Source organism: Alosa alosa, chromosome 17, assembly GCF_017589495.1.
Source record: "Alosa alosa isolate M-15738 ecotype Scorff River chromosome 17, AALO_Geno_1.1, whole genome shotgun sequence".
NCBI classification, from domain to species: Eukaryota; Metazoa; Chordata; class Actinopteri; order Clupeiformes; family Clupeidae; genus Alosa; species Alosa alosa.
The window spans coordinates 28752244-28770710 of NC_063205.1; positions in this window are offsets into that span (position 1 = coordinate 28752244).

An 18467-nucleotide genomic window follows, 5' to 3' on the forward strand; every position below is an offset into this window, starting at 1 on the left:
AATTCGATTAAATTGCAATTAAATATGCCGGCCTATGTTTATACTCAAGCTCATTTGAATTTTGCTGACATTAGTCTTACAAGCATTGGTAACCCTCAGCTATGCACACTAATTAGGGTTCTCTCTCGGGATTTAGATCTGCAAACTTTCCCTGTTTGATGAAGAGAGTCAAGATCCTTAGATGCTTTGGTAATAACAACTTTTCCGCAAGACAGCAGGTGTAAGCTGAACAACTGTATTTAGCGTATACAGTAGCAGGCTTTTAGTTGGCTTCTGTTCGCCCCTGGTTACCAGGCTGTCCTTTTGATTATAGAGGGGAGGGGAAGCTTCTAGAACCTGTCAAGCAGGCATTAAGTCAAGTTGCTCACCTTAATGTCAGGATTCCCATGAAAAAGCACTGATCAGGACACATTCCTGCTAAGGACATGTCTTTTGAGTATTGGCGAGGTTGGCATATAAGAAGGCACATTCCTGCATACAGTACTTTTGATAGCAGTACTTTTGAGTGTGAGCATAGCCTTTAGTACAAGGAAGTAGGGATGTACCGATATATCTGCCAACATCGGTATCGGCTAATATCGGCCTTGCTTATTGGCTATGGGAATATTTGTGTGACATTTACTGATGGCAGTGGCTGATAATCTGTTCTGTCTGTCTGTTATGTTGCATCAATTCTGCACTCGGTAAATGTTGTGCTATGAAGGCCTGAAAGAATTGTTGTTGTTGCTGAATGTTTCAGTTATTTCTCTTTATAAATATCTCTGTTTCTATTGTACTAAAGGGTACACAACAACAAATACTAAGTAAACAAAGAAACAAACAAACAAATTGTATGTATCGACAGAATTTCACAATCGGTGCATCCTTACAAGAGAGGAAAAAGAAAATGGGAAACATCAAGGTTTTTTTTTTTTTACCTTTTAATCTTCACGCCATGGCACTGTGACCAACAACACAACAATGACATCACACATCATCACAATGTACATACAGATTTATGTAGGTGAACCCTGTGGCATTTGGATGCCAGTCCTAGTTATCTTGTTACCAGGGTGCATGCTAGCCTGGAAAATCCAGACCCTGGTAATCTAGAAAGATTAAGGGTCTGACCACGAACAATGTAATGGCCCAACTCCAGGGGCGGCACCAAGCATGCATTTGAAAATCTCACTGCACGCAATTGGATAACACTATACGACCAATGTTTACTCGAATGATTCCGGACTTCGACGCAATTGGATAACATTACTGACCTCCAACGTTGCAGCGCTGTCATCATCAGTTTAGCTTGCCTCTGGCCCGCCTATATCAGATACGCTAATTTGATTGGCTAGGGGTAAAAGTAACGTGCATCATTGCTCATTGCCAGAGTGTCTCGCAGAGACAATTCCATTGTGCTCTCGCGAGAACTCTGGATTTCCAGGGTAGGTGCATGCTGGAATAGTACCTGCAAGTTCCCCAGGAATCTGAATGGCAGCTGTGCCATGTTGTCCTTTTTTATCTAGCTGAAATGATGCAGCTTGTTGTGCAAAAGAGGAAGCCCTTGCTTTCCAGTCAAGCTTGTCGGAGAGGATGTTGAACAGTTTTGTGCTGAGTTCCTCTCTCACCCCTCCTGTGGGTGGGGGTACCTTTCTGTGTTTATTCCAGTGCTTAACCACAACTTCCTGTACAAGGGCGCAGTACAAACTACTGGCTGCGCACTCAGATGCAAATGGAAGTGTCAGGTTGTCCTCATGCCCACACACACCGAATGATACAAACCTCCATAAGAGCCCTCCTCCTCCTCTTCCTCCTGCTCCATCTCCTCATCTTCCTCCTCCTCCTGGTCTTCCTCCTCCTGTTCCTCCTTCTCCTCCTCCTCCTCCTTCTGCTGCTCATCTTCCTCCTCCTCCTCCTGCTCCACTTGCTCCTCCTCCTGCGCCTCCTTGCTGTCTTGCCTAGTCTTCTCTGCTGTCCGCCTGCTACGTACCTACAGTACCTGTCTAACCAGGTGATGAAAAGAGGCGCTCAGGATGAAGGTGCTAACCCCTCACAGCCCCACAGCCCTTCCTCTTCTTGTCCATCCTGTTAGGGATTTGTTTGTGGCAGGTGGAAAATCTGTCTGGCGTAATTAGTGGTTTGAATGTCTGCCCTACAGTAGGTGTGTATGTGTGTGTGTGTGTGAGTGAGTGTGTGTGTGTGTGTGAGTGTGAGAGAGAGAGAGCGAGAGAGAGAGAGAGAGAGAGAGAGAAGTGAAATGAACATCATTTGCCTCTTTTGCCCGTCCAGCATAATCAAAATCTGTCATCTTCATCTCGGCTATCTATCAGTCAGAGGGAAGCAGAGGGAAAGGCCCACATTCAGAGAGAGCGGTCATTCTTGCGGAAGAGAGGACCTGCAGTGCATAGGCAACTGGTCAACTGGTTAGCTTAAATACCTTGATGGGAAGCCATATCCCCTCAGCCTGATTCAGAGATCCCTGTGTATGTGTGTGTGTGTGTGTGTGTGTGTGTGTGTGTTAGAGAGAGAGAGAGAGAGAGAGAGAGAGCGATGTTAAGAGTCCTGACATCCTTAATCTTACATGGCATCGAACCCAACAGACACCCAAATCTGATTGCATCACTTTGTTTTTTTTTTAAGAACAGCAGCTAGTTATGTCATTCTCTGGCTGTGATGTTATCCAGCCAGTCTAGCCCTCCCACACAACACCAATAGGGGCCCCAGCACATCAACCCCTTGCTGTTCCTATCCTCTCATGGAGTGTAAGTCATAACACTCAATGACTGGACCTGATTTGTAAATACTGAATTGGGCCTCTGGAATGCAGTGGATGGATTTTAAGGGATATGCTTTTGGCCAGTGTGTTTTAGGCTTGTTTTGTTTTGGTAGGTATCACAGGCTGTATTGTTGTCGGCTCTGTTGGTGGCAGGCCTGTTGAAGGCTCTCTTGCCAGATTTTGTCCGGCATCTCCATCTCCAGAGACCTTATCTTAATGTGTGTTTGTGTGTGTGTGTGTGTAGTGCTAACCTAAAATTCAATAGTGCTGATGCACAATGGGAATAGCATTTTGAAAAGGTGTCAAATGTTTTTTGATGTTAATTGACTAAACTGACATGGTCTGCCACTTAATGTTTGTGTGGGAACTCGGGATTTGAAACATGGTCCACAAGCCAAAAAGCCTACTGTTGACTGTTAAAGACTGCATTTGGTGCATTCGGTACATGGTGCATTGAACCTAACGTCCTGTACTAGTTCGGTACGAATATGCGTACCTTTACACCCCTAACAAACACACACACACACACACACACACTTGTAACACAACTGATCAAATAATTATCTCAAACATCAAAGCAAACTAGTCAAATGTATCACCTAAGCATAAAAAATAATCCTACAAATGCTGTGGCCTACCTGAAGAATGAGGCCATTAGTCTTGCAATGTTAATGAGACAGATGTACTGTATGCTCTACATGTTTCGTCTCTTATTCACTCTCTCCTGTGCCCTGCTCTCTCTTTCTCTCTCTCTCTCTCTCTCTCTCTCCCTCTCCCTCTGTCTTTCTCTCTTTCTCTCTGTTGTAATCCATCTGCCCTCTCAATACTTGATTAACGTAATCAATCCACTACTGAGGAGCAATGATCACGCTGGGATTTCGTAAGACTTCCTTAATCCAGCTTGGGAAGGCCTGCTGGCTGCTGCTGTCACTCAGAGCACAAGGCTATATATCCTGCTGCCGTTATACAGTGTGTGATCCTGGTCAGTATTGCTCTGGTCATCCCAAGGTCATCCATGCCAGAATCTTGAGGTCAATTACCCAGAAGCTCATGCACTGTTCCACTGGAAGCTTGCATGCTATAGCATAGGCTATAAAAAGTAATGTTGTGTAAAATAATGTAGTTTTCAAGAGTCCAAACAGTTACAGTCAAACTGCAAAACATCATGGTCAAGGGGTTGGTTGGGGTTGATCTGATGCGGTCAGATATTCATTATATTTGGAACATTATTGTGGTGATTTGGTGTAAATGTGCTTGGAAATAATTATGAGAGTATTTGACTGTGACATTACTAAGTTCCAGCTCAATGCCCCCTGAAAGGGAGGCCCAAAAGTAGGGATGTGGATTCACCCTGAACGCAGTGCTGTGGTCAGTGGCGCTCTTTGACAGGTTGCCGATGGATTGTCGAGCGAGGCCAAGCCTTGTTTGTGGCGGATTTCACCATAATCACAGTCTCGCTCCCTAGACTCTCATTACTCTCATCACATTTGATCCTGCATGGCCAGCGTGGCCTGAGTTAGGTAACGCTAACCTCACCACTAATCCCAGAATAAGGGTTTCAGCTCAAATTGTGGGTCAACCGTGCTAATTGCAGACAACTGTGTTATGTCAGGACTCGATGGTAAATAGGACTCCTGGGATGAAGTGGATGAATTTTTGAGGGATGATGTGTTCAATTATTATTTCATTATCGAAACAGAAGTACGGTCAAGTGTACCCTTGCTAAGGTTGACATGTGACCCATCTCCCTCTATTCAGCCTTACTTCAGCATATCAATCAGTGCTGTCATTCCTTAGGCTTAATATAGTTATATTAATAATAACTATATTAGTATAGTGTATTACTAGTATATTAATAGTTGCCTATATAATAGTCATATAGGCTACAGTATGATGCATAATAAAACAATAAGAATACAGTAATAGAAACTAGAAAAGAAAAAAATACACCAGATAACGAGACGGGTGAGTGAAGTGATCTGTGAACTCTTGGTAATGGGGTTGGCTCTGCCCTGGTCACCTCAGCAGGACACTGGAGCCTTTCGTCTGCCTTCTGTCAACACCCAGTCTCCGGATGTGTGTGTGTGTACCCAGTCAAAGTGTCATACTGTGAAACACAAAAATGATTTACTGTACCACTGCACTCAGGGTGCAACCTGATAAAGAAGGCATTGCTGTGGCATGCTGTGGGTGACATACTGTGGCCCAAACAGCCGTGTGTTTGGCTAGAAACAGAACGCTTTGTGATTGGTTGTGTTTTGTTTTGGAAGGGAAAGAACAGCCAGGGAAAGAACAGCCATGTTGTGAAGGCAAACTCATTAGGGCCCATTTTCATCATCGTTTTTCTCTCTCTCTCTCTGTCTCTTTTCTTTCTCTCAGTTTGCTAAAGCTCATTAGTGCGGGACCGGATGCTAGTGTTAGCTCGCAGCCTCGGCCAGCTTTTAAAAACAGATCATTACTGCGGGCCGCGCTGATGGAGCTTGCGAGGCCTTACCACCCCAACCCCACACACACACACGCACATACACACACACTACACTCCGTGTGTCCCTCATTGCCGTGGCGTGTCGCGTGTGCTGCATTAACACTTCACGCACACCCAGTATGTGTGTCTGGCATCAAGGCACACGCATGCCAGCCGGTTCACAGGCCTGTTGGCGCTCGCCTTGCCAGCAGCTCTTACAGTGTGTGTGTGTGTGTGTGTGTGTGTGTGTGTTTGCGTGTATGTTTATGGAAATGCCATGCAATGTTACGTGTATGTCCACACATGCCACAGATAGCTGCACACATGTGTGCATTCGTGCATACTGTAGATGTGGTGGTTGACTGCATCCACTGTGCATGGAGTATGAAGATGTGTCCGGCTGACATACAATCAAAGCAGCCCACAAAGGATTTGAGAGGCCTGGAGGAGTCTCTACATGCCTGGCGATGAAAAGTAGAGACTCATGCCTGATTGGCCAGCTTTAGGCCACAATGCTGTCGCGGTACACAATGGGGTTTTCTGGGCAGCGAGTAAGTGACACTCTATACGCCTCAGCTCACCCAGTCACTGCCTACAGCTGTAATTACAGAACCAGCCCTAGCGCAGCCAGAATGTAACTATATGCAATACTACACACACACACACACACACACACACACACATACAGGTCCATGCTAATGCATGCTAATGTGTGCTTGTGATTGCAGATGCACACCCACCCACACACACACAACCACTCTTTCAAGTAGATAAACATACCTGCAGAGAATAAATGCACACAGACACAAACACACCCACATATATGTGTGATGAACTTCCCCCATGTTGATAGCTTTAAACAAAAAAAAAAACAATAACACATTGTTTTAATCAGTTTTGTACACCTCATTGTGTCAAATGCAGTTTGCCAATAGGGATATGTTTAGTGAGCCTCACCACAAGTTAACAACTCTGCGGGGAAATGAGACAACTCGCAAGGGGGGGGTAGAGGGCTCCATGGGTCCCATTTTACACCGCGCCAGTAATTTACTCTAATTAAATTAGCAATTAAGACACCCACGCACACAGGCAACACAGAAGAGATCAAAAATAAATAACCTGAAACGGAGCCGTGTGTGTGTGTTTGTGTTTGTGTTTGTGGCTGTTAATGGCACGCGTGCACCAGCGAGTGCTTCACAGAGCTCCACGGGAGATTTTTTTTTTTTTTTGTAACTCAGCACTCTGTATAGTGTTCTTTTTTTCGCTCTGTTTTTTCCTCACAATATAAGGCACCGTTAAAAAGAGAAAGATTTGCTGGGACTGACCTACATAGAGCGCATAGGGAGTAGTGGAAAGGATGCCGCGGCAACTAAAGCTGCATTTTAATCAGGAGGTGCATCATTGTGGAACGCCATACCGTTGCTAACACACAATCAACTAAATGTGTGTATATGTGTGTGTTTGTCTGTGTGTGTGTGTGTGTGTTTGTCTGTGTGTGTGTGTGTGTGTGTGTGTGTGTGTGTAAGGTTTATATTGGCCATGAAGAAAGGGATGTCCTCTCATCTCCTGTGGGGATGCAGGATTTCAGGATGGACAGACAGACAGACAGACAGACAGATAGATGGATGGATGGATGGACAGTATTGAGCAAAACACAAACATTGCCCATTTATTCCCAAGTAAACCACTCTTCTCAGTGTTTCCCACAGAATTTAATTCTATTTGTGGTGGTAGGTTTGCAGAATTAACTGTTTTTAACAAATTAGCGCAGCATGGTTATGATGCAGGTTTAAGCACGATTTAGCCAGTGGACTTTTATGACAACAATTGCAGGATTGTTAATGTTTTCTTTAAACATGCATGTAGGTTTGTTGAGAGACAAGGGTAGGCTGTGCAAAGGTGCACATATCTCTACAATGAACGAATTTCATCCAATTTAAAGTACAACATGCAGTCATTGTGTGGTGGTCAATGTTGATATTGTGGTGGGCCGCCACAAATAAGTCAATGTATAGAAAACAGTGCTTCTGAAAGCCAAGGGAACAAAAAGCTTACCCGATCACACCGCAGTATTATCTCCCAACATGTCGCTCATTTGTCTCTGGCGTGTGAGGATGCTTCTACTGTATGTGTGCTATGTCCTGTGTTGTCTTTTGTATTGTGGCTGTGGCAGCTTACCCTTTATCCGAAACAAATGTCTCCCTCGGGAGACCTAATAAAGTAACCTTGAACTTTGAACCTTGAGGTCGATTGGGGGGGATTTGCCCTCGGGCTACCGCACGTGTAGCCGCCACTCACTTCCTGAACTACCTTGCATTCCTCCATGGTTCATTTCCTGTGAGTGTGAGATGATGCTGGAGACATGCGATGGTCTCCCCTCATGTTTGAGATGATGAGCCCAGAACTTTTCTTTAAGAGTGATCAGGCAGCATGCATCCTTTTCCAGATCTCCAAATGCATTTTCACTAGTATTGCTGCATTTTTCTCTTGTCTTTTTTGGGAAATTCCAAGCTATAAGAAGGCTTCTGGCAGGATGCAAGATACTTCTGGTATTTTGGACCATTTTACAATGCAGGTTACCTACATGTACATTCATTGCGTGTATGTATGTGTGTATTAGGCGCGTTGTGTGTACATCGTAGAGCGACAAAACCGTGTATTGACCGTAGTGCCCAATAGCCCAATTATTCAGAATCAGATCAGTGCTTTACTAAAGTAGAATGAAGAAAAGAGACACATTCCTAGATATAATCCGCCCCTTTGTATTAACCTCATAGCGGAAGAAATTGTGCAAAATCAATGTATGAACCTTGGTTAATAGACGGGAAATTATGGTAAACAGCATTGCCCCAGTGGATGGAGGTTTAGTGCTCTCCATAGAGGTGCTTGTTTGGGTCTGTGTAATACATCACTTACTTGTCTCTCTCTCTAGTATTCTCGCTCTCTCTCTTTCTTAGTAGTCTTTCTCTCTCATATTAGTCTCTCTCTCTTTCCTAGTAATCTCTCTCTCTCTCTCTGTGTGTGTGTGTGTGTCACTGTATTGTCTCTTTCTGCCCTTTAATTACCTCATGTCTCATTTCCTCTGCATCTTCCCACATCTTCTTTATTTACATCTCTCACCTGGCTCTCTCTTTCTCTCTCCCTCCCTCTTTCATGCCATTCATCTCTTATGTCTTTGAGTACATGAGTTACACCTCTCTCTTTACCCCTCTGGCTCTGGGAATGGTATTTGTTTGATTGGCTAGAATAGGAATCAACCTCACTCTTTCTCTTTCTCTCTCTCCTTCCCTCCCTTCCTTCCTCTCTCTGAGAGCGTAAGTCTTTGAGTCTGGTTACAGTAAGAAGTAGGGCACGGCCACTTGTGCTGGCTCCTTCTCTGAGGTGCCTGGTGCCAGCCTGTTGGATGCGATAGGGGCCTGTTGGCAGTGGGCGCAGCTGAAGCCCAAGAGGTTGGCGTGCCATCTTTGCTCAGAGTCGTCTCCAGGTTGGCCCCCCCCCTCTCCATCCTCCCCCTCAGCAACTCAGTGGCAGGAGCTGTTGTGGTAACACACTGTTCTGTTGGCTGTTTCTCTTATTTTCATTTACTTAAAGGCAGCTTGGTAGTCACTGAAAGGCAATGTGTGAAGGTCTTTTTCTGTGTGTGTGTGTGTGTGTGTGTGTGTGTGTGTGTGTGTGTGTGTGTGTGTGTGTGAAAGAAAGAGGGAGAGAGAGAGAGAGAGGCTGTGTGTGTGTGTGTGTGTGTGTGTGTGTGTGTGTCAGTGTGTGCTCCCAGCCACTGAATAGGATTTATGTTTTCTTAATTAGCAGCAGTCATGGCCTCTGTCTAACTCCTTTCCCTTTTGTTTGAGGTAATTCCTTAGACTGTGGGAAGCCAAGCACACACACACACACACACACACACACACACTCACAAACATACAGTACATATAACCACAAATACAATTTTGCATTCTGTCCTCTACCTTCTTTCTTTCTACCTTTTTCCCTTTTCTGTTTTTCTCATACCACTTTCTCTCTCTCCCTCTCTCTCTCCCTCTCTCTCTCTCTCTTTCTCTCCCTCTCACTCCTTTTGCCCTCGGTGTGACATTCCAGTGAGTTCTCTGAAGTGGCCCAGTAATGGCTGCGGAGATGAGTTGAGATGCAGCCCTGTGGCCAAGAGTGCATCTATCTTTCACTCTTTCTATTTCTCTCTCTCTTTATAAACATATAGATTTAAACATATATAAAATAACCATAGATAATAGAGGACAAGACAAAAAGAATAGAATGTATGTATCTCTCTCTCCCTCTCTCTTTCTCTCTTTCCCTCACCCCCCCCAGCCCCCTCTGTCCAACACCCCTGCTGAGTGAGTCTGCCAGCCAGAATGCAGCCAGGGCCCACCAAAGAGCCACTCTGGAAGCAAGTTGAAAGGGGGAAAAATCGCTGAGTGCCTGAAACCACAACATCTTACTCTGGAATTGAGATGGAGGGAGGAAAGATAGCAGAGAAACTTGATAGCAAAAGAGTGCAGGAGAGAGAGAAAAAGAGAGAGAGAGTGAGAGAGGAGAGAGAGGGGGAGAGAGAGCGAGAGAGAGAGGACGTTGGAGAAGAAATTAATTGCAGAAATGGCACCAACTTGCACCAAAGTTGAACTCCCTTAGTTCTCACGCTTAGCATCCCTAGGCTTAGCGTAGCCTTAGCCTAGCAGTGATTGTATTGGAGTGAATGAATCTACAACAGCGAAAAGGTCATGTTGAGCAGTTCAATGTGAACACGAGCCACGGCTTATACAGCACTCTTCAATACGTCGTCCCCAGTGCTGCTAATGCACTTGGCTCAACTGAAGGGGAGCAGCTGGCTCACCCTGTTATGAAATGTCACACACACCCTCTCCTCATGTTCCTCATGTTCCTCATGTTCCTCAGCCTCCTATGAACAGTATGCAGAGGCATGACTAAGAGGGGGGAAGTAAGAGTGCAGGGCGTTATCCAGAGATAGTCATCTGTCTTCTCTCAAGGGCAGTTGGGGGCACTTTAGTGCTTCACTCGTCATTGCTCCTTCTCCCCCTCCTCCTCCTCCTCCTTCTCATACTCCTCCTCTTCCTGCTCCTCCTCCTCCTCCTCCTCTTGCTCCTGCTCCTAGCATCCTCGGGCTCCTATCTAGACCCTGCGCTGAGCTGGGCTGCGCCTGGCATGGATCATCTCACTCCCCCAGGCATAGGGCTGCCTGTGGCTGCAGCGCAATGTGCTAAAAGGCTATGGCCTCAGAGGAATTCATCACCCTACCCTGCCCGTGTGTGTGTGTGTGTGTGTGTGTGTGTGTGTGTGTGTGTGTGTGTGTGTGTGTGTGTGTGTGTGTGTGTGTGTGTGTGTGTGTCTGTGTGCACACCCAAGTGTCACTGTTACTGCCACTGCTCTTGTGCCAGTTCCAGCTCCGTGTTCCTCGTGAGGCGTTAATCCCCTGTGACGGACGCACGGCCCCCTGACCTCTCCGGCTTGCGTCCCTTTGTGTCCTGCAGGAATGTGTGCCGTGTGCTGGGGTGGGTGGGGCTCCATGGGGACCTGGGTACGGAGTGCAGCGTGGCCCAGAGTGGGGGCCTTCTCCTGGGGGAACTTTGGGGGAGAGGTTGGGGGTGGGGTGGTGGGGGTTTTGGAGGCATGAGCTGGAAGATGGTACATTAGGTCACAGAGGGGTGAGCAACGGCTGGTGTGTGTTGCACTGACGAATGGGTGAGATGGGGGCAGGTGGTGCGTGTGTGTGTTTGTGTGTGTGCGTGTGTGTGTGTGTGCTGCACTGCTGTAGGGTTGAGATGGGGCCAGGTGGTGTGTGTGTGTGTGTGTGTCTGTAAGAGAGAGAGAGAGAGAGAGATGGACAGAGAGAGTGTGCGTGTTTGTATGCGCCTGCATGCATGTGTGTGTGCGTGCGTGCCAGTGTGTGTGAGAAAGAGTGTGTGTGCTTGACTGTATTTCTGCATTCCCTCCTGTATCTGGGTCACCCGTGGCTTGGGGGTAGATTTTTTCCTGTGGCTGGTCTCTGGTTTGTGGTGCAGGGGAAGCTCCACTCTTTCACAGGAGGGAAGAGGTGGTGCAGGAGGATGCGCAGAAGCACATGACCCTTATGAAGAAATCACCCCTCATTGGCTCTTCCCAGACGCTTATCATTGCTGATTGGTTTAAGGGCACATCACTTCAGAATTAGCACAGCCTGTATGTATGCAGTTGTATCTTTACAGTGTAATATTGAGCAGAAGGTTATTGTGCTCTGAGATGGACTGACAGGTGAGATTAAGTGATAAAGAAATAAAAAGATAAAGATAAAGAAATCTCGCTAAAGGAAGTTGACACAAGGAAATGTTGCAGCTTGCTTACCACAAGGGAAGTGTGTGAAGTCACCTGGGGAGGCGTTCTGCCTTTACAGTTTAACAGAATAAATGCTCTACTCCTTTGGTGTTTATTCAGATGAATGCAAAGTAAAGCGCTGTGTGATACATTCAGCAAGTGTGTGTGTCTGTGTGTGTGTGTGGGGCTCACCTAACTAATGTTATTCAAAAGATAAGAATCAGGAAATGGGAGACAGCTGCTCCTCATATAACACTGATTTTCCTCTCCCAGCTCTCCTCATGCAACATTTGAACTCTGTGTGTGTGTGTGTGTGTGTGTGTGTGTGTGTGTGTGTGTGTGTGTGTGTGTGTAAGTGTGTAAGTGTGTGTGTGTGTGTGTGGTTTACCCATAAATACATCTCCCATTCAAACACTCAAGCTTACTTTCCACTTTGAAAGCCTCTCATCTTGCCCGATTGAAAAAAAAGAAAAGAAAAACCACCTCAGGCAGTGTCTTCAGCCCAGCTCTTGGACACATCTCCTCTGTCAAACAAATGGCTGTCTTCCACTTACCGACTCTATGCCTGGCTCTAATTCCTTGTTGAAACAGAGCCTCTTAAAGCCCAGCCTGTAATGCCGAGTGGCACCGCTCCCCTCCTCTCCTAGCGTGTGGCTAAACGTAGCTTTGTGCCTTTGCTGCTGAAGTGTGAGAGAAAGTGGAATAGAACATTATGTCCAATATTCCAAAATGTGGTTTAATGTTCTGCATTATACCCAATATTCCAATATGTGGTTTAATGTTCTGCATTTCTCATTAGTGGGTCACTTTGATACTAAAAGTATGATTCTATGTAATGACTGTATGATATCTGTACTGTCCCTGTGTATATCTGTGTGTGACTGTATTTAGAGATAAGCGGGAATATTATGACTTTGCAGTGTTTCACTGTTCTGCATGGCTGCGTCAGTAGCTATCTGCTCCGGATTGCCAGGTTGCCACTAATCAGGGTCTGATTCAGTGTAGTCCACGTGAGATGGGATGACCAACGCCATCTCCCGTCAGCCTGGACGGATACTCCCCGAAACAAGGAACAGATTGTGTGCGCACACGAAACCGGTCTAAAAGTCAACGAATCTCCTGAGAGTTACAGATGATTTGAGTAGGCTACAGGTCTGGGTGTGGGGGATCACCATCACTGGGTTGCTAAATTGGACAATCTGTCAAAATTTTTGAGACCAGTCACTTTACGGTAACCAATCAGGAACATAAGTCTATGAGTTTATATCTCAACATGTATGTCTATCTATGTTTCTGACCTATGGGTTATGTGTAAGTGTGCTTTGCAATTGTCTGCTACTCTCTGATACTAACATGTCTGAGTGTCAACCTGTCTCTGCTTGAACTACTAATTGGCATAGGTTGTTCGGAGCTGCAAAGCTATTTGAATCTAAGAAAACATCCGCCTTATCTGCGTTGTTAAGGGAAAGTTAACTTACAGTACTTGGCAGCTTTGTCTGTCTGTGGCAGCCACACATGGTCAGCAGCATGAGTTGGGCCAAACTAAGATAAAGGTGGGGACACCTATTCAAAACATCCCATTGCTGCTAACATTGTGTGTCAGCCAATCAAAAATACCACAAAATAATTAGAAGAAAGAATCCGTCTAAAAGTATAGGCTACATGTTATGTGTGTTGTATGTGTTGCAACTAAAGACTGAGTTCGTTTTGTCTTTGTCTTCTCTCCTGTCAGTCGACATGAGGCCTGAGTGAGAGTGTGTGTGTGTGTTGGCCAGCTGATTTGCATGAAGGTCACATATCTCTTACAGACTGTTAACTAAGAATACACATAAGAAAGATGCTGTTAACTGTATTGAATTGTTTTTTTTTTTTTTTTTTGCTTCCTCTCAATAAGAGAATTATTTTTGGGGTTTTTGCTTGGGATTCAAACTTGTTTGATTTACTGAACTCAACTAAACTAAAGCCAAGATTTTGTTAAGTGTTTGAAGTCTAATTCCTTCTCTCCTGTTGAGTTGTTCCTTTCCACAAAGGTAAAGGATATTCTGTGGTCACCATTGAGGGCACTCTTGCTGGTACGGTAACACTAACACACTTACTGTAACCATAAGGTACAGATCTTCTCTGACTTAGCTGTGTGTGTGTGTGTGTGAGTGGTTGTTATCTCTGCACTTGAAGGTCAGGGAGCCAGTGTAAAGAGAGAGAGAGAGTGGAGAAGAGAAAAGACATTTATTACACTTGAATTATGAAGTTAAAGATATTTTATATCTAAGTTTGACCAATTTGAAGGTGTGCTTCACAGATCTGCTCACAAGTAAGGTAACAAACCACCAATATTTGATTAAGTGACTACCCATTGGGAGTAGTCACGCTTGAGTTGTATGACTATGGGTGTAGTTACACTTGACTTATGTAGCCACTGAAGTATATAAGCACTCAGAATGCACTCTTAGAATGTAAAACTCTTTGTTTCAACCAGCTGTGCTGGGTTGCAAAGATTCAATATAATTGGATGATTTTGATCACTGGCTCCTGTCTCATCTTCTTGATTCCAAATTGATTTACCTAACAGAATTGCGAGAGGTCCCGGGATCCCAACATCTGGGGTCAGAACGAGCTTTCTGAAAAACCGTACATGGTGAGGTCTAGGACCTTGGATTTGGAATCCTGAAAGCCCTTGGTTGTCTGAGACAGCAAGGCGAGATGGCTGATCTTCTGACCCCCGGTGACGGGATCCTACTGAAAGGAAATTCTCCTGAGACGTCAGAGCGAGAACCAGTGATCAAGCAAAAAGGCGAACGTTCAGTGAGTAAAATAAAATTAAAATAAAAAAAATCTCCTCCGGAGGGAGTCGAGGCTATTTTGTAGTAGTAGTCTTTGGATGAAAAGAAACCCAAAGCGAATAGGCTCAGGGGTGATTCATCCTAAATAAGAAAACTACTAGGAGGGCTATTTGGTAGAAGTAGTCCTATGATGAAAAGAAACCCAAAGCGAAGAGGCTCATGGGTGATTCATCCTAAATAGAAAAACCTAGGTTTATGAGATCCTCTTGATATTTATAAGGACCTCTACGTAGTGCTCATTGGTGACAGTTTTTCGTGTTATTTGCGATGAACTAAAGTGTATATTTATTATTTACAAGGTTAGCCTCAAATTACATTGATTGAATCAATGACTAAAATGTCATAGGGATCGCAATTTCCTACATCATCCTCCAGCGTTTTTTATATACATTTTGATATCTGATATCTCCGCCTAGGAATATCTGTTGTTTTAACTAAATTTAGTGAAGCTTTGCAGGGAAAATTAAATGCTGTGTGATGTGTTATAGAGTGTTGGATGCCTGGACCAAAGCATCAAGGCCATCCTTGCTCTCCCCAATCCACTACAAGTCACAGGAGCACATATGCGAGGCGATGGGTATGTGAATTATGTCAGATTACATATTCCAGTTTTGGCTTACATTTTCCAGTTATAAATTTAATGAAGGGCCCATAGAAAGTATGACCATTTTGCTTAAATACAGGCTAATTGTTTCTCCAAGCTTCCTGCTCCCCATGCTAATAGAACCTGACCCAAGTTATCCTGTTCCACGTGTAGGCCGCAAACACTGGAAGCCATGCGGACGCTATGTTCCTGCTTCTAGGTAGACACAGATGTGTTTTGACTGTTGATTGGCTAGGTGTGTAGGCCTTGAGCCCTGCCAGGTCCTGCTTTGAGTGAGGCCATCATACACTATGGTGAGCGACTGGCTGAATGGGCGACAGTGGAAGGTTCTGGATAAAAGGGGGGAGAGGGGCACAAGTGGCAGAACTTTAAGCTTGGACATTGGGGGCCAGTTTAGCAAAGTTGTAATCTTACCAACAGCAGTGAATTTATCAAATTGTTGATGCTATGACGCACTTAGCTCTAGGACACAGTGTTATACGCGACAACACTTTAGCTGAGGGAATAATCGTGCAGCCTTGCTGCAGATCATAAGGGGGAGTCTGATTAAGAGTAGTCTGATAACATAGACAGCTAGCTCTTGCAGTGTATCAAGTTATGATTAAATATAGCTTTTTCTTTCATGGAGGATGAGAGGTTGTTGATGTTCACTTCACTATTCTGTTTATTAACAACGCACCCACTGCAGTTGTTATATTGGTATTCTTAATATTTTTTTCTCATCATTGACATGGAAAAGGTTTTTACAACTTGCAGCTATGCAAACCAGTGTCAAGATGATAATGTGGTATGATGACATACATACTAGACCATATCGTTTACAATTATTTTGGATACAGCAATCCAAAAAAAAGTCATGTACCTGCTTATTTGGATCTGACTAACTTTAATGAAACAAGTGTATAATCATTTATATTTTGTGCATTTTCCCAGTGGCACTATTTGATAAAATGTTCCAGCCATAAAGGCTGAAAAAGGGGGACTGAGAGAAAGTGGAATAGAACATTAGGTCCAATATTCTAATATGTGGTTTAATGTTCTGCATTATACCCAATATTCTAATATGTGGTTTAATGTTCTGCATTTCTCATTAGTGGGTCACTTTGATACTAAAAGTATGATTCTATGTAATGACTGTATGATATCTGTACTGTCCCTGTGTATATCTGTGTGTGACTGTATTTAGAGATAAGCGGGAATATTATGACTTTGCAGTGTTTCACTGTTCTGCATGGCTGCGTCAATAGCTATCTGCTCCGGATTGCCAGTTTGCCACTAATCAGGGTCTGATTCAGTGTAGTCCACGTGAGATGGGATGACCAACGCCATCTCCCGTCAGCCTGGACGGATATTTAAACCCTAACTATTTCCTTGTCTAGTTAGAGCAGCTGATGGATCTTTAGGTGAAGTCATGCTGTCTCTCCCTTGATGCGCATCATTGTAAATGAACTCTGTTCCTGATTTTTCATACTATTGGTCTGACTGGGTCTCTATTAAATCTATGGTATCAAAATTACCATCAATGCCTTTCAAGTGTCTTGGAAGCCCCTACGCTAAACACGTGCCTAAAGCTGATGATGCATGGGGCAACTTTTTGAGCATTGTTGCTGGGCAAATGTTCCTCATTTCTGTGGTTCTGGCATGTTCCCGTTGATATTGGGAAACAATTTATTTCTTGGAGAACTGTAATCAGTAGGCAAATCATCATGATCATGCAGAATACAGAATAAATGGAACTGGTTGTGTGGTTGCCCAGCAACATTGCACAAAAAAGTGGCCCCATGCATCGTCACCTTAACTCTCTCGGCCTCACAGTCTTCTGTTTCACATTGGCTCTGATGTTCATGCTTGTTTATAGTTTTTACTCATAGTGGTCAGTTTCTCTCTGACATTGGCTGATTTTCATGCTTGTTTATACGTAGTGTTTACTAGTGGTCAGTTTCACTCCCACTGTTTTCCCATTCCCGTCCTTTTCAGTCTTTTTTCTCTGGCCTTGGTCATGAGGATTAACCACGATAGCAATCAGTACAGTCTACATGCTCATGCTGACATGAAGAGCCGTAAATGGACACATTCACAGGAATACACTGATGCACATGCAGTTGCATACAGTTACATCAGTGGAAATTTATGCTTACACTCACAGCCCCCCACTTATTTATGTGCTCACATAAACAGTCATTTGTCCTCTCTCACTGTCATATTTTCACACACACACACACACACAAACACACACACACTCCCATCATAAGCACAGCAGTAGCCTTCAAGTTCATGCGGCATGACTGGCTCTAGTTTCCTCAGATGCTCTGAACAGTGGGATGTTCAAACTCTCTGACTCAGTGTTATTTCCTTTCCAACTGTCTTCTACCCTCCACTCGCTCCCCTCAACACACACACACACACACACACACACACACACACACACACACACACACAGAGCTTGCTCCCTCACTTGTGTCCTGTGTTAAATGGATTCTGTGCTCCCCACTGCAGGCCACTTCACTGTGGCTACTCCCTGCTGAGTGCTACAACTCTGCGCTCTTCCAAATGGCCAGAGCGTCACCCCTAATGCACCTGCGTAATGACACACACACACACACACAACACACACATACACACACACACACACACACACACACACACACACACACACACACACACACACACACACACACACACACACCCTCTCTTTCCAAAGCAAATGGGTATTTAGGATATGGGATAAGATGTTTTTGGACGTGTCAGACATATCAGACATGGGTCGCACGAAAAACCAAGCCAGCTGTCAGAGCTCAATTTAGTGGCATCCACTGTGCGTCATGTGTAGACACACACACACACACACACACACACACACACACACACACACACACACACACACACACACACACCACAGTCACACATACACACACACATCTCCCGTCCTGGTAGCAGCAGACGCTGGCTGATTAATTGTACCGAGCAGGGCTGGAATAAGCAGACACAGTCCATTACACCACTGCCATTGGAGAACACACACACACACACACCCACACACACAGACAAACACACCAAGCAACGAGTCCCACCTCCCTCCTGATAAACAGAGAGAGCTCTTCTTCTTCTTCTTCTTCTTCTTCTTCTTCTTCTTCTCTCTCCCTCTCTCTCTCGCTATCTGTGTTTCTGGAGGTGAGGAATGGAGGATGCTCTCTAATTCATGAGGGATGTTTTAATCATGGGGCTTCGGTTGGCTCGCCGCTGGCTTCAGAGAGACACGCGTGGGCGGCCATCTTGCCCCGTCGTGGTAGCCATGGTGTCCCTGTCTGTGCGCAGAATGGAAGGAATGATGGGAGGAGAGGAGAGGAGGAAGTGGAGAGAGTTACAGAAGGAGAGAAGAGGAGAGAATGCCAGAGGAGAGGAGAGGGTGATGAGAAGAGAGAGAGTGAAAATGAAGGAAGAGAGGAGAGAAGAGAGTGACAGAAAAAGAGAGGAGAGGGTGATGGG